Source organism: Myotis daubentonii, chromosome 21 (genome assembly GCF_963259705.1).
Source record: "Myotis daubentonii chromosome 21, mMyoDau2.1, whole genome shotgun sequence".
Classification (NCBI taxonomy): Eukaryota; Metazoa; Chordata; class Mammalia; order Chiroptera; family Vespertilionidae; genus Myotis; species Myotis daubentonii.
Genome location: NC_081860.1, coordinates 1,525,546 through 1,537,904, shown reverse-complemented (window position 1 = coordinate 1,537,904; position 12,359 = coordinate 1,525,546).

The window sequence follows — 12,359 nt, the reverse complement described above, 5'->3', positions numbered from 1 at the left end:
GCCAGGGCTTGGTTTGTTGTTGTTTTTTGTTTTTTTCAGTTAAACCATTGCCTTTGCAGCTCCTAAGTGGACTCTGCTCAATCGATGGCAGAGGCTGCGATTTGGAAAGTCATGGCCTTTGATCATATGAATCCAGCCTTGGACAAAGACAGAGCTATTTGATGTGGGGGACAGAGCCACGGCCCCCCAACGCCGCCCACATCCTGTTCTCCTAACCTGTGATCATGTCATGGGAGGGCCTTAAGGCTGCTCATCTGATGACCTTACACTAAAGGGGTTCGTCTCAAGCTCCAGCCGGGAGGGGGAGGCGGAGGGGGCGGGGTCAGGGCCGGAGACAGACCCGCCGAAGCCACGCCCTGCTCTGCCGATGGGGGTGGGGGGGGCCAGGAGCCAGGGCTGTGGGTGCCTCAGGAGCTGGGAATCCAGGACACAGACCCTCCCCCAACACCGTGAGTGCAGCCGTGTGAGACCCACTGTGGACTCCTGACCTTCAGAACTGTAAGAAAATATCCCGGGCCCTGGCCGGTGTGGCTCAGTGGGTAGAGCGTCGGCCTGCGGACTGAAGGGTCCCGGGTTCGATTCCCCATCAGGGCACAGGCCCGGGTTGTGGACTCGATCCCCAGTTGGGGGCGTGCAGGAGGCGATCCATGGTTCTCTCTCATCATGGATGTTTCTATCCGTCTCTCCCTCTCCCTTCCTCTCTGAAATCAATAAAAAATATATCCTATATAATAAAAGCCTAATATGCTAAGTGTCCAGCCGTCTGGTGACCGGTCGACTGTCCAACCAATCAAAGCGAAATATGCTAATGATATGCTAAGGCCACTCAACCGCTCGCTATGACATGCACTGACCACCAGGGGGCAGACACTCTGACCGGTAGGTTAGCTTGCTGCTGGGGTCCGACTGATTGGGACTGGGAGAGATGGGCTGGACACGCCCTGGAGCCCTCCCATGGCCCCTCCCTGGCCCCAATCGTGCACCAGTGGGGTCCCTCGGCTTGCCCTGTGCCCTCTCGAAATCCGGGACTCCTCGGGGGATGTCAGAGAGCCGGTTTCGGCCCGATCCCGCAGGCCACTCCCCTCAGAAGGACACCAGACACAAGGGGCTGGCGAACGCTGCTGTGACAGCGCGAGCCTCTCCGGATCGGGACTGATTGGGCGCGAGCCCGCGAGCCCGCGGCAGGTGCAGTGGGGCTGGGATGAGCGGGAGCAGCTGGTAGGAGCTGCAGGCGGCATTGGACTGCGGGTTTCGGCCCGATCCCCGCAGACCGCCCAGAGGGACCCCACCCGTGCACGAATCCGTGCACCGGGCCTCTAGAATATACATAAAAAAAGAAGAAGAAAAGCTGATTGTGTTAAGCCCCTGCTCTTGCGGCCATTTGTCACAGCAGCGATAGAAGATGGATGCCTTTGCGTTTGTTTAGACTTCGTTTCTTTTGTGCCAAAGTTTGGTTCTGATGGCAGAGAGCCAAGCCTGGGGGACTCAAATCACACATATTATACCGTCAGCCCACAGCTGGGGGAAGAACCGTGACGATAAAAGAGCAGTTGTTTCCTTGAGTAAAAGGCGATGAAAGGCGGCCCAGCCAGAGCGAGGAGGGGGGCCACCCTGAATCGGCAAAACCCAGTGTCCTTCGTCCGCAGACATGGGGCCCAAGCAGAAACATAGTTCAAGTGCAGAGACGTAAGGACGGCTGCATGTTTATGCGTGACTTTTAAAAAATATAAATATTTTTATGGATGTCAGAGAGGAAGGGAAAGGGAGAGAGAGAAACATCCATGATGAGAGAGAATCATGGATCAGCTGCCTCCTGCACGCCCTGCACTGGGGATCGAGCCCGAAACCCGGGCCTGTGCCTTGAGCGGGAATCGAACCCTGACCTCCTGGTTCAGAGGTCGGTCGATGCTTAACCACTGAGCCATGCCGGCCGGGCAGTACACATTTTTTAAAATTTATTTCAGATTCGAAAGGAGGAGAGAGAGATAGAAACATCAATGATGAGAGAGAATCATGGATCGACTGCCTCCTGCACGTCCCACACTGGGGATCGAGCTCGCAACCCGGGTGTGTGCCCTTGACCTGGAATCGAACCCGTGACCCTTCAGTCTACAGGCCAAGACTATCCACTGAGCTAAACTGGCTTGGGCCATTATCATCATCATCATCATTATTATTATTTTGTAAACAGCCTGTGAGGTGCATGTCCGGATGTGTGAAGAGGTTATCTCTGGCTAGTGGATCATGACTGCTTTTTATTTCTTTTCCTCTAAATTTTCTAATTTCTTTTTTTCTTTCCTTAAAAGGCACAGGTTTGCTTCTTGGTTAAATAAAAAGGTGACGTCATATACATACCGGGGGCCCTGGTCCTGGGAGGCAGAGCCTGTCCCCCTCACAGAACCGCACCCCTGGCCCCCTCCCCCCCATCAGTGCCTGAGGGGACCCTTTGCCCCCAGGGTCTGCAGCAAAGAGCTGGAGGCCCTGCCTCTGACCAGTTACATCCTGGGAGAGCGTGACCTCAACCACCACCTGCCAGCCCTGGCCTCTGCCTTTACCCCCCACCCCGCTTACACTCCCACCCCCCCAACCTCCAGGACCTGGGTTGGGCATGGGCTGGACTTACCTCCCTAGCAGTCAGACACCCCGTGAGGGGTCCCAGATTAAAGAGGGTGCAGGCCGGGCTAGGGACACCCTCCCCCCCTACCCCATGCACGAATTTCATGCACCAGGCCCCTCGGCTGTGCTCACACCAGGACTGTGTCACCTGCCTCAGCTGGTCCCGTGTCTCCCAGCCCCTCAGGGCACAGACACCCCCCTTTGCACGGTGGCCCAACCCAGTGCCAAGCCGGTTCTGCCCCGGCCGCCGGGGTGCCCAGCCCTCGTCCTCCCGGCTCCCATGGAGGGCCTGGCGGCCAGGCCTGCTCCAATCCCATTGGCTGGCCTGTCCGCTCCCTGCCGGACCTGGAGCCTGCCCTTGACCGTGTCCCATCGTGTGTGCGACCTCCACGTGGACAGGGGCCTGTGCCCTGTTCCCCCAGCCAGGAGCTGCTGCCCCCACGGGTCCAGCATGGCCTCCTTCCTGGGGGGGGCGCCCCACCACGCCCAGCTCCTCCTGCAGCCCCGGGAGCACATGCCACAGCCCCTGCCGGCATCCTCTCATGGCACGTAACCCGCCACAGGGCCCTGTGCACCATGGCCTCGAACCCTGGCCACTTCCCCACATTCCCGCAGGCGTGGCTGCCACCTGCATGGGAAGGTGGGGGGGTGGGGGATGACAGCCTGCACGGCAGGCCCCGAGGCCGCCTGGGGCCCGGGGAGGGCCAGGGACTGTCTTCCGGCCCTGATGTGCCATCATGAACCCGAACCTCCAGCCAATGGTGGTAAACGCGGCTACAGATCCACGTTCCTGCTCAACCGACCCATTCGTGTCGGACTGTTCGCTGCCTGAAAAATTCACGTTCGCACTCAGAGCTCCAGCCGGCCTCGCACGCCACCGCACGGCACTGGAGGCACTTTCTAATGTCGTGAGCACTGTAAGGACAGAGCGGGCCCCGCGCAGCGTTCACTGAAGGCCACGGGCACAGGCCTAGCGAGCCCCGAAATCTGTCAGGTCGTCGGTGAGGGCGCTGGGGGCCACGGGCGCTGCGGAGCTGCCAGCTGCCCAGCACTGACGGTCCATTCTCGCTCCCCACTCACCTGGGCCCTGTCCGAGGTCATCAGTCCATCCGCACGGTGTGCCCATTACACAGATGGGGAAGTGGAGGCTCGGGGAGGTGAAGGGACTTGCCTGCCGTCACAGAACTAAGACACAATGGAGGCGAGACATGGGTGTTTCTATAGAAAGGCCAGAAAAGGGCCTGCTTGTTACAGTTTCTCGATCAAGAACTCGATATATAGCCCTGCGGCCTGTGGACTGAAGGGTCCCGGGTTCGATTCTGGTCAAGGGCACGGACCTCAATTGCAGGCTCCTCCCCGGTCCGGGCCCCGGTCGGAGCGAATGCAGGAGGCAACCCATCAATGCGTCTCTCTCACATCGATGTTTCTCTCTGTCACACTCCCTCTCCCTTCCACTCTCTCTAAAAATCAATGGGAAAACATCCTCAGGGGAGGCTTTTAAAAGAGAAACAAAAATGACTCCGTATATAAGTGCATTGTGGGAAGGACCTACCCAGCGTGTCTCCATATGGAGGCCATGGTCTCCGGGACCCACACCACGCCCTGGCGAGCACAGTCGTGGAACCACGAAGGTCAGAGCTGGGAGGGCCTAGGGGTGCGCTCAGCCACGTGGTCTGCAAACCGGTAGCAGGACCAGGTCCCTGTTGTCAAGCATCGTACCTGCAGCATCGACGCATAAACGGGGCCCGTGGAGTTGTGTTGGCTGAAGGCAGAGGATGAGTCTGTTCCCAGCCCCCAGCCTCGCTGATGGTGACGGTGATGACGGTGATGATGGTGATGACAGTGATGATGGTGATGGAGGTGATGGAGGTGATGATGGCGATGAAGGCGATGATGGCGATGATGGCGATGGAGGTGATGGAGGTGATGATGGTGATGATGGTGATGAAGGTGATGGAGGTGATGATGGCGATGAAGGTGATGATGGCGATGGAGGTGATGGAGGTGATGGAGGTGCTGAAGGTGCTGAAGGTGATGGAGGTGATGGAGGTGATAAAGGTGATGGAGGTGATGGAGGTGATGGAGGTGATGAAGGTAATGGAGGTGATGGAGGTGATGGAGGTGATGAAGGTAATGGAGGTGATGGAGGTGATAAAGGTAATGGAGGTGATAAAGGTGATGGAGGTGATGGAGGTGATGAAGGTAATGGAGGTGATGGAGGTGATGGAGGTGATAAAGGTGATGGAGGTGATGGAGGTGATGAAGGTAATGGAGGTGATGGAGGTGATAAAGGTAATGGAGGTGATAAAGGTGATGGAGGTGATGGAGGTGATAAAGGTAATGGAGGTGATGGAGGTGAAAAGGTGATGGAGGTGATGATGGTGATGGAGGTGATGGAGGTGATAAAGGTGATGGAGGTGATGGAGGTGATGGAGGTGATGGAGGTGATGGAGGTGATGATGGTGATGGAGGTGATGGAGGTGATAAAGGTGATGGAGGTGATGGAGGTGATAAAGGTGATGGAGGTGATGGAGGTGATAAAGGTGATAAAGGTGATGGAGGTGATGGAGGTGATGGAGGTGATGAAGGTAATGGAGGTGATGGAGGTGATAAAGGTGATGGAGGTGATGATGGTGATGGAGGTGATAAAGGTGATGGAGGTGATGAAGGTAATGGAGGTGATGGAGGTGATAAAGGTAATGGAGGTGATAAAGGTGATGGAGGTGATGACGGTGATGGAGGTGATAAAGGTAATGGAGGTGATGGAAGTGATAAAGGTGATGGAGGTGATGATGGTGATGGAGGTGATGGAGGTGATAAAGGTGATGGAGGTGATGGAGGTGATGAAGGTAATGGAGGTGATAAAGGTGATGGAGGTGATGATGGTGATGGAGGTGATGGAGGTGATAAAGGTGATGGAGGTGATGATGGTGATGGAGGTGATAAAGGTGATGGAGGTTATGGAGGTGATGGAGGTGATGGAGGTGATGAAGGTAATGGAGGTGATGGAGGTGATGATGGTGATGAAGATGATGGAGGTGATGGAGGTGATGAAGGTAATGGAGGTGATAAAGGTGATGGAGGTGATGGAGGTGATGGAGGTGATAAAGGTGATGGAGGTGATGATGGTGATGGAGGTGATGGAGGTGATAGAGGTGATGGAGGTGATAAAGGTGATGGAGGTGATGATGGTGATGGAGGTGATGGAGGTGATGGAGGTGATGATGGTGATGGAGGTGATGGAGGTGATGATGGTGATGATGGTGATGATGGTGATGATGGTGATGATGGTGATGAAGGTGATGATGGTGATGGTGATGGTGATAATGGTGAGGATGATGACTGTGATGATGGTGATGATAGTGATGATGGTGTGGGTGATGATGATGACATGGTGGTAATGGTGAAGGTGATGGTGGTGATGGTGATGGTGATGGTGGTGATGCTGATGGTGATGGAAATGATGATGACGATGATGGAGATGATGGTGGTGATGACGATGGTGGAGGAGTGGAAAGGAGGGGGAGGTGAGGGGATTAGTGGAGTGGAGTTTGCACACAGTGGGTCTGGGGCATCTATGGGTCCCAGAGAGTAGAGACGCCTGGTGGGCACATGAAGGCAGAAACTGGAGGTGGAAGAGAGATCTGGTGGAGCACTGTCAGAGCACAGAGACCCGTCAGACCAGGGACTCGGGTGGGAAATCACCGAGAAGGGACAGTGAGAACTGCGGGCTCAGGGGGAAGGCTCCGGAATCCCAGACGTCAGGGACAAGCAGCGGGTGAGGTGGGCAGCGTCAGGCCAGAGGAGAGACCGAAGAGATAAAACGCGAGGCCGTTCCAGCCCAGAGGCCGGGGGAGGGAGGAACCTTCGGCAACTGGCTTGGCCTCCCCTCTTCCTGGGAGGAGAGGCTAGCTCTCGGCACCCCTGGAATCCAACAGCTGTCCTTGCTGAGGTGCTGAGACGGGAAATGCTGGGGCGAGCACACGGACATGAGGGAGGATCTGGTCAGCGGTTCAACCGATTTCCCACACCCAGCGCTCATGTGTACAGCCCACAGCCCTTTCCCATTAACTGAACACCCCGTGCGTTGGAACAAAAACACAGCCCATGTGTGCATGATTCACCCGCACTCTACGTAACCCAGTGCTGGATGTCCAAGACTCTATCCCCGTGGTCGGCAAACTGCGGCTCGCGAGCCACATGCGGCTCTCGGGCCCCTTGAGTGTGGCTCTTCCTAAGCCTTAGGAGGACCCTCATTAAGTGAATAACAATGGACCTGCCTATAGAGTTTGAGTTTAAAAAATTTGGCTCTCAAAAGAAATTTCAGTCGTCGCACTGTTGATAGTTGGCTCTGTTGACTAATGAGTTTGCCGACCACTGGTCTCTCCGAAGACACTTGGCGGCGGGCAGTGGGGAGTCGCCAAGGAGAAGAAGAGGGGATGGGACTTGGCCAGCCCCTTCCGTGACTGGAGGCGGTTGGCAGGGAGTGGACAGGTCCAGTGCGAAGACAGAGGCCCCAGTCGGCCTGTTACCGGGTCAGATCCACGCTCCGTCCCTCGGGCTGCAGGCCTCGGGCACTAACCGAGACTCATCCTGCCTGGGAGCACCGCCCTTCATGTCGCTACGTGGTTCCCGTCGGACACTGAGATGATCCCTCATTCTGATCTTAGAAATAAAGCTATGATTGGTCGGTGTGGCTCAGTGGATAGAGCATCGGCCTGCGGACTGGAGGGTCCCGGGTTCAGTTCCTAATCAGGGCACATGCCGGTGGTAGGGGGGGTCCCTCAGCCTGGCCTGCATCCTCTCCAATCTTGGACCCCTCAAGGGATGTCCGACTGCCGGTTTAGGCCCGATCCCACAGGGACCGCTGGCTCCTAACTGCTCACCTGCCTGCCTGCCTGATCGCCCCTAACCACTCTACCTGCCGGCCTGCTCACCCCCAACTGCTCCCCCCAACCACCGGCCTGCTCATCCCCAACTGGTCCCCCGGCCAGCCTGATCACCCCCAACTGCCCTCTCCCCCTGGCCTGATCGCCCCTAACCGCCTCTGCCTCAACCCACCACCATGACTTTGACTGGAAGTGCGTCCGGAAGGTCTCCCGGAAGGTCTCCTGGTCTAATTAGCACATTACCCTTTTATTAGTATAGATAGAAGGTTATTCCTACTCACAGTCTGCTGCGAGCTGGGCCACTCTGCAGGTGCCCGGGACCCAGGCTGCCAGGGGAGAGTCCACAGCCCCTCCACCCCCAGCACCCAGCTCCCCTGCGGCCAGCATCTGGCCCTCTTGTCCAGAGGACTGTCTTTCGAGAACGGGCAGAAGCAAAGCTGTCCTTAAAGGGCCACGAAGTCCATGTGTTTCCCTGGCGGGCCACGAAGTCCTGTTGTGATGACTCGCCCCGTCATGGTCGCCTCACCGCAGCACAGGCGGTCTGCACATGGACGGGCCTGGCCGTGCGCCCAGCACGCCTCCTTCACAGCCACGGGCGGAGCGCTGCAGTGGCCAGTGGGCGGCCGTCTGCGGTGAACATTCAGTTAGGCCCTGGCCGGTGTGGCTCAGTGGATAGAGCATCGGCCTGCGGATTGAGGGGGCCCGGGTTCGATTCCCGGTCAGGGCACAGGCCCGGGTTGCCGGCTTGATCCCCAGTGTGGGGCGGGCAGGAGGCAGCCGATCCGTGATTCTCTCTCATCATGGATGTTCCTCTCTCTCTCTCCTTCTCCCTTCCTCTCTGAAATCAATAAAAATCTATTTTAAAGTGTAGTTACCACCCTAGCCAGTGTGGCTCAGTGGATAGAGTGTTGGCCTGCAGACTGAAAGGCCCCAGGTTCAATTCTGGTCAAGGGCACATGCCCGGGTTGTGGGCTCGATCCCCAGTGGGGGGTGTGCAGAAGGCAGCCAATCCCTGATTCTCTCTCATCATGGATGTTTCTCTCTCTCTCCCTCTCCCTTCCTCTCTGACATCAATACAAATCTATGGAAAAGCGCAGTTAGCTGCACCCTGCATCCCTCACGGTGTGACAGGGACAGAACAGTAGCCACACACCCCCTGAAGTCCTGGAGGGTGTCCCTGAGCAGCCAGCCCTGTATTTTGCTCCGGGGAAGGCCCTGCCTGGGCGACTGCCCTCCCAGCACGCATTCTGGAAGGTTCTTCGGCACTGCCTCCTCGGCCACACCCGAGGGGGGCTCTCTGAACAGCCTGTCCAATCTAGGGCTCGCTTCTCGGCCCGTTCGCTCCTTGTACACAGTCGGGTCTCAGGGCTGTTAGAGGGTTAAGGCTCTCCCACAGCCACAGGTAGAGAGCACCGGGGAAGGTGCAGGAGCTGATGGTCACTGAGCCCAGTGGCGGCGGCAGAGCCACGTCCCGGAAACATACCGGGCCAGGCGCGGGCGTGTGGTCAGCCTGACCCTTAGCTCAGGGCCCAGGGGGTGGGGTTCAATATCTAAGGTCAGCCAGCCCCCAGGGACGGACGCAATTATCCGGGCTCAGCCGGGAGTGAGGATCACAAAAAAGCCACAAGAATGAAGAATTGGCTGAAACCGGTGTGGCTCAGTGGCTAGAGCATCGGCCTGAGGACTGAAAGGTCCCAGGTTCGATTCCGGTCAAGGCCATGTACCTGGGTTGTGGGCACATCCCCAGAAGGAGATGTGCAGGAGGCAGCTGATCGTCAATGTTTCTCTCTCATCGATGTTTCTAACCCGCTCTCTCTCTCCCTTCCTCTCTGTAAAAAATCAATAAGATATATTAAAAAAAAAAAAAAAAAGAATGAAGAATTGCAGCCTGGTCCTTTACCATGATTTCACACAATTTCCTTTGTCTTAAACCAGCGTTTCTCAACCTGTGGGTCGCGACCCCTTTGGGGGTCGAACGACCCTTTCACAGGGGTCGCCTAAGACCATCGGAAAACACATCTATAATCACATATTGTTTCTGTGGTGAATCACGATGCTTTCATTATGTTCAATTGGTAGCAATGAAAATCCATCCTGCACATCACGTATTTACATGACGATTCATCACAGTAGCAACATGACAGTGATGAAGTAGCAACAAAAATAATTTGATGGCCCTGACCGGTTTGGCTCAGGGGATAGAGCGTCGGCCTGCGGACTCAAGGGTCCCAGGTTTGATTCCGGTCAAGGGCATGTACCTTGGTTGCGGGCACATCCCCAGTGGGGGGCGTGCAGGAGGCAGCTGATCGATGTTTCTCTCTCATCGATGTTTCTAACTCTCTATTCCTCTCTCTTTCTTTCTGTGAAAAATCAATAAAATATATATTTTTTAAAAAAATAAAATAAAATAATTTGATGGTTGGGGGTCACCACAACATGAAGAACTGTATTAAAGGATCGCAGCGTTAGGAAGGTTGAGAACCACTGTCTTAAACTCTAGGAAAACTTCCTGGAATCACACTGTATAAAATAAACGTGCTGCGCCTGGTCTGGGTCCCTGTCCCTCCATCCAAGGGCCAGCTGCCCACCCGGCCCCAGCTTTTCCCCTGTGTCTCTTTCTCTCATTTCCTCGATCCCCAGCCACCCCGACTCAGGATGCATGGGCCGCTCTCTCGCTGCGCTGGACTTGGTAAAAGAGAGAATGCTTATAGCCCCTGGCCTTCCTTTCGGGATTCGTCCTTCCTTCCTTCTTTCTCTGGCAGCGAGATGTCCCTCTCATCTTCCGGGAACCACACCCTCTGCTCTTTCCAGACTCCGTGCCCAGCCTGCTCTCTCTCTTTCTCTCTTTCTTCCAGGCCCCCAAGCAGGTCCCTCGGGACCCTCAGGGCAGCTGCACCACCATCCCAGCCACCTTGGGTGTCAGGCCGCACCTTGCCTGGGGTTTACCAGGATTCCCATGGCGACACCCCGGGCCCCACACCCTCAGCCGGCCCCCCTCCCAGCGCCGAGCTGCCACCCCGAGGCGGCCACTTCCCGCCGCTGGCCGGTCTCCATCGTCCTGTTACCCCTGGACGCGGGTCGCTTGCTTGTCTCCGACGCCCTGTTAAGCAGCCGGACGCACCTGCACCCTCGGCCGGCCCGCCAGCTCCCGCCCTGGAGCTGTGGGTCCCTCGGGGACCCCATGTGCCCCCACGTCCTCCCATGTCCTCCCATGTCCTCCCATGTCACCCATCTCGCCCCGGGGAGCCTGGCCAGCTTGTCAGTGCAAGGAATTTCACGCATCTAAAGGGTGTCCCAAAATTCACGCAAGAAGTAGTTTTGATAGAAAACACAGGTTTATAACTAAAGATTGTAAATGTTTTATTGATTCGTAAAGTAGACAGTCTAGGGTTACGTATGGAACAGCACATGGGGTCCATGGGGTCCATGGGGTCCCCGGCTTTGCTGGCACAGACGCAAAGCCGCGGTCTTCATGGGTCTTCCCTGTCCCTGCTCCTGGGCCATCATTGGTCCTTGGGGATGGGATTGGCATCCCAGGGCAACAGATATGAGAATCTGATCCAATCAGCCAAGTCAAATCAGGCTTTTATTTGTTGTTGTTGTTGTTAATGCTCACGCAGAATGCAAATCCTGCGTGAATTTCGGGACACCCTTTACAGCTGATTTCCCACTCAGTCAGAATGAGCTGGGATCTGAGGGCCCTGGGTGAACCCCCAGATTGCGGGGTTCGAGGGAGCGAGGCGGCGGGAGGCGGGCAGGGCCCCGGCCCAGTCAGCGTGGGAGGAGGAGACGCGGGGGAAACGGGGTGCTGCGTCTGCTTCGCGTTTTTCCAGAGAAGCCGGGACGAGTCAGGAGAGCCAGCTGCACGTCCTGCAGTCCCCCCACCCCCACCCCCACCCCCACCCCCCGGCGTCGGTTCCACCAGCGGCCGCTGGCCTTTCCCGCTCAGGGGCCCCCGGGGCCCGCGGGCCACCGGCTGGGGGACCCCGTGCTTAACCCGTCACCCGGCTTCAGGCGTGGAAACCTCAGTTCTCGCTCAAGGTCACACGCGTGTGCAGGCCCTTCCTGCTGGGCTAGACGGTGCATCTTCCTAACCCCACAGCATCCCAGCGCCCCTCCCTGCCCACCCTCCTTCCCCAGCCTCCCTCCCCATCCTTCCCTCCCTCCCTGCCCACCCCTCACTCCCTCCTTACTGGGGTCCAGCCCCAGCGGGTCCAGGGATTCCCAAAGGTGTGGACGGAGTCGCCGAAGAATGTTTTACACAGAGACAGCGTTCAGAACTCTCTAGCTTTCCTTAGTCTCCGTGGGTCTTCCTGTGCCTGGCTGAGGCCACAGAGAGATCCCAAGGCAAGCTGAGCCTTTATTTTATAGTGAGAGGTAAACAAGGTAGTGGTTTCCATTAGTTACACAGTTCTTGTGAGTTTCACTTGTTTACACTGTTCTTGTGAGTTTCACTTGTTTTTGTTCTTGTGAGTTTCACTTGTTTACACCATGGTTATACTTCCTGCACTTCCTCAGCCCATTAGCTTCCCAAATAAGATCTAGGGAGTGTTATAAGGTCAAGCCTAATTATGCTAAGAGGACTGTGCCCTCTAAGCTGGGAATTGTTTGTGACTTTGCCCACAGGTCAGTCCGAGGCTTAACCCTATATCAGCTCCCTACACCTCCTCACCCTTCCTTTCTCACCCCTCCCTCCTCACCTCTCCCTCCCCACCCCTCCCTGCCCACCCCTCCATCCTCTGCCCTCCTTCCCCGCCCCTCCCTCCTTTACCCCTCCCTCCCTTATCCCTCCATCCTCAGCCCCCCTCCCCACTCCCTCCTCAGGCCTCCCTCCCCGCCTCTCCCTCCCCAAAC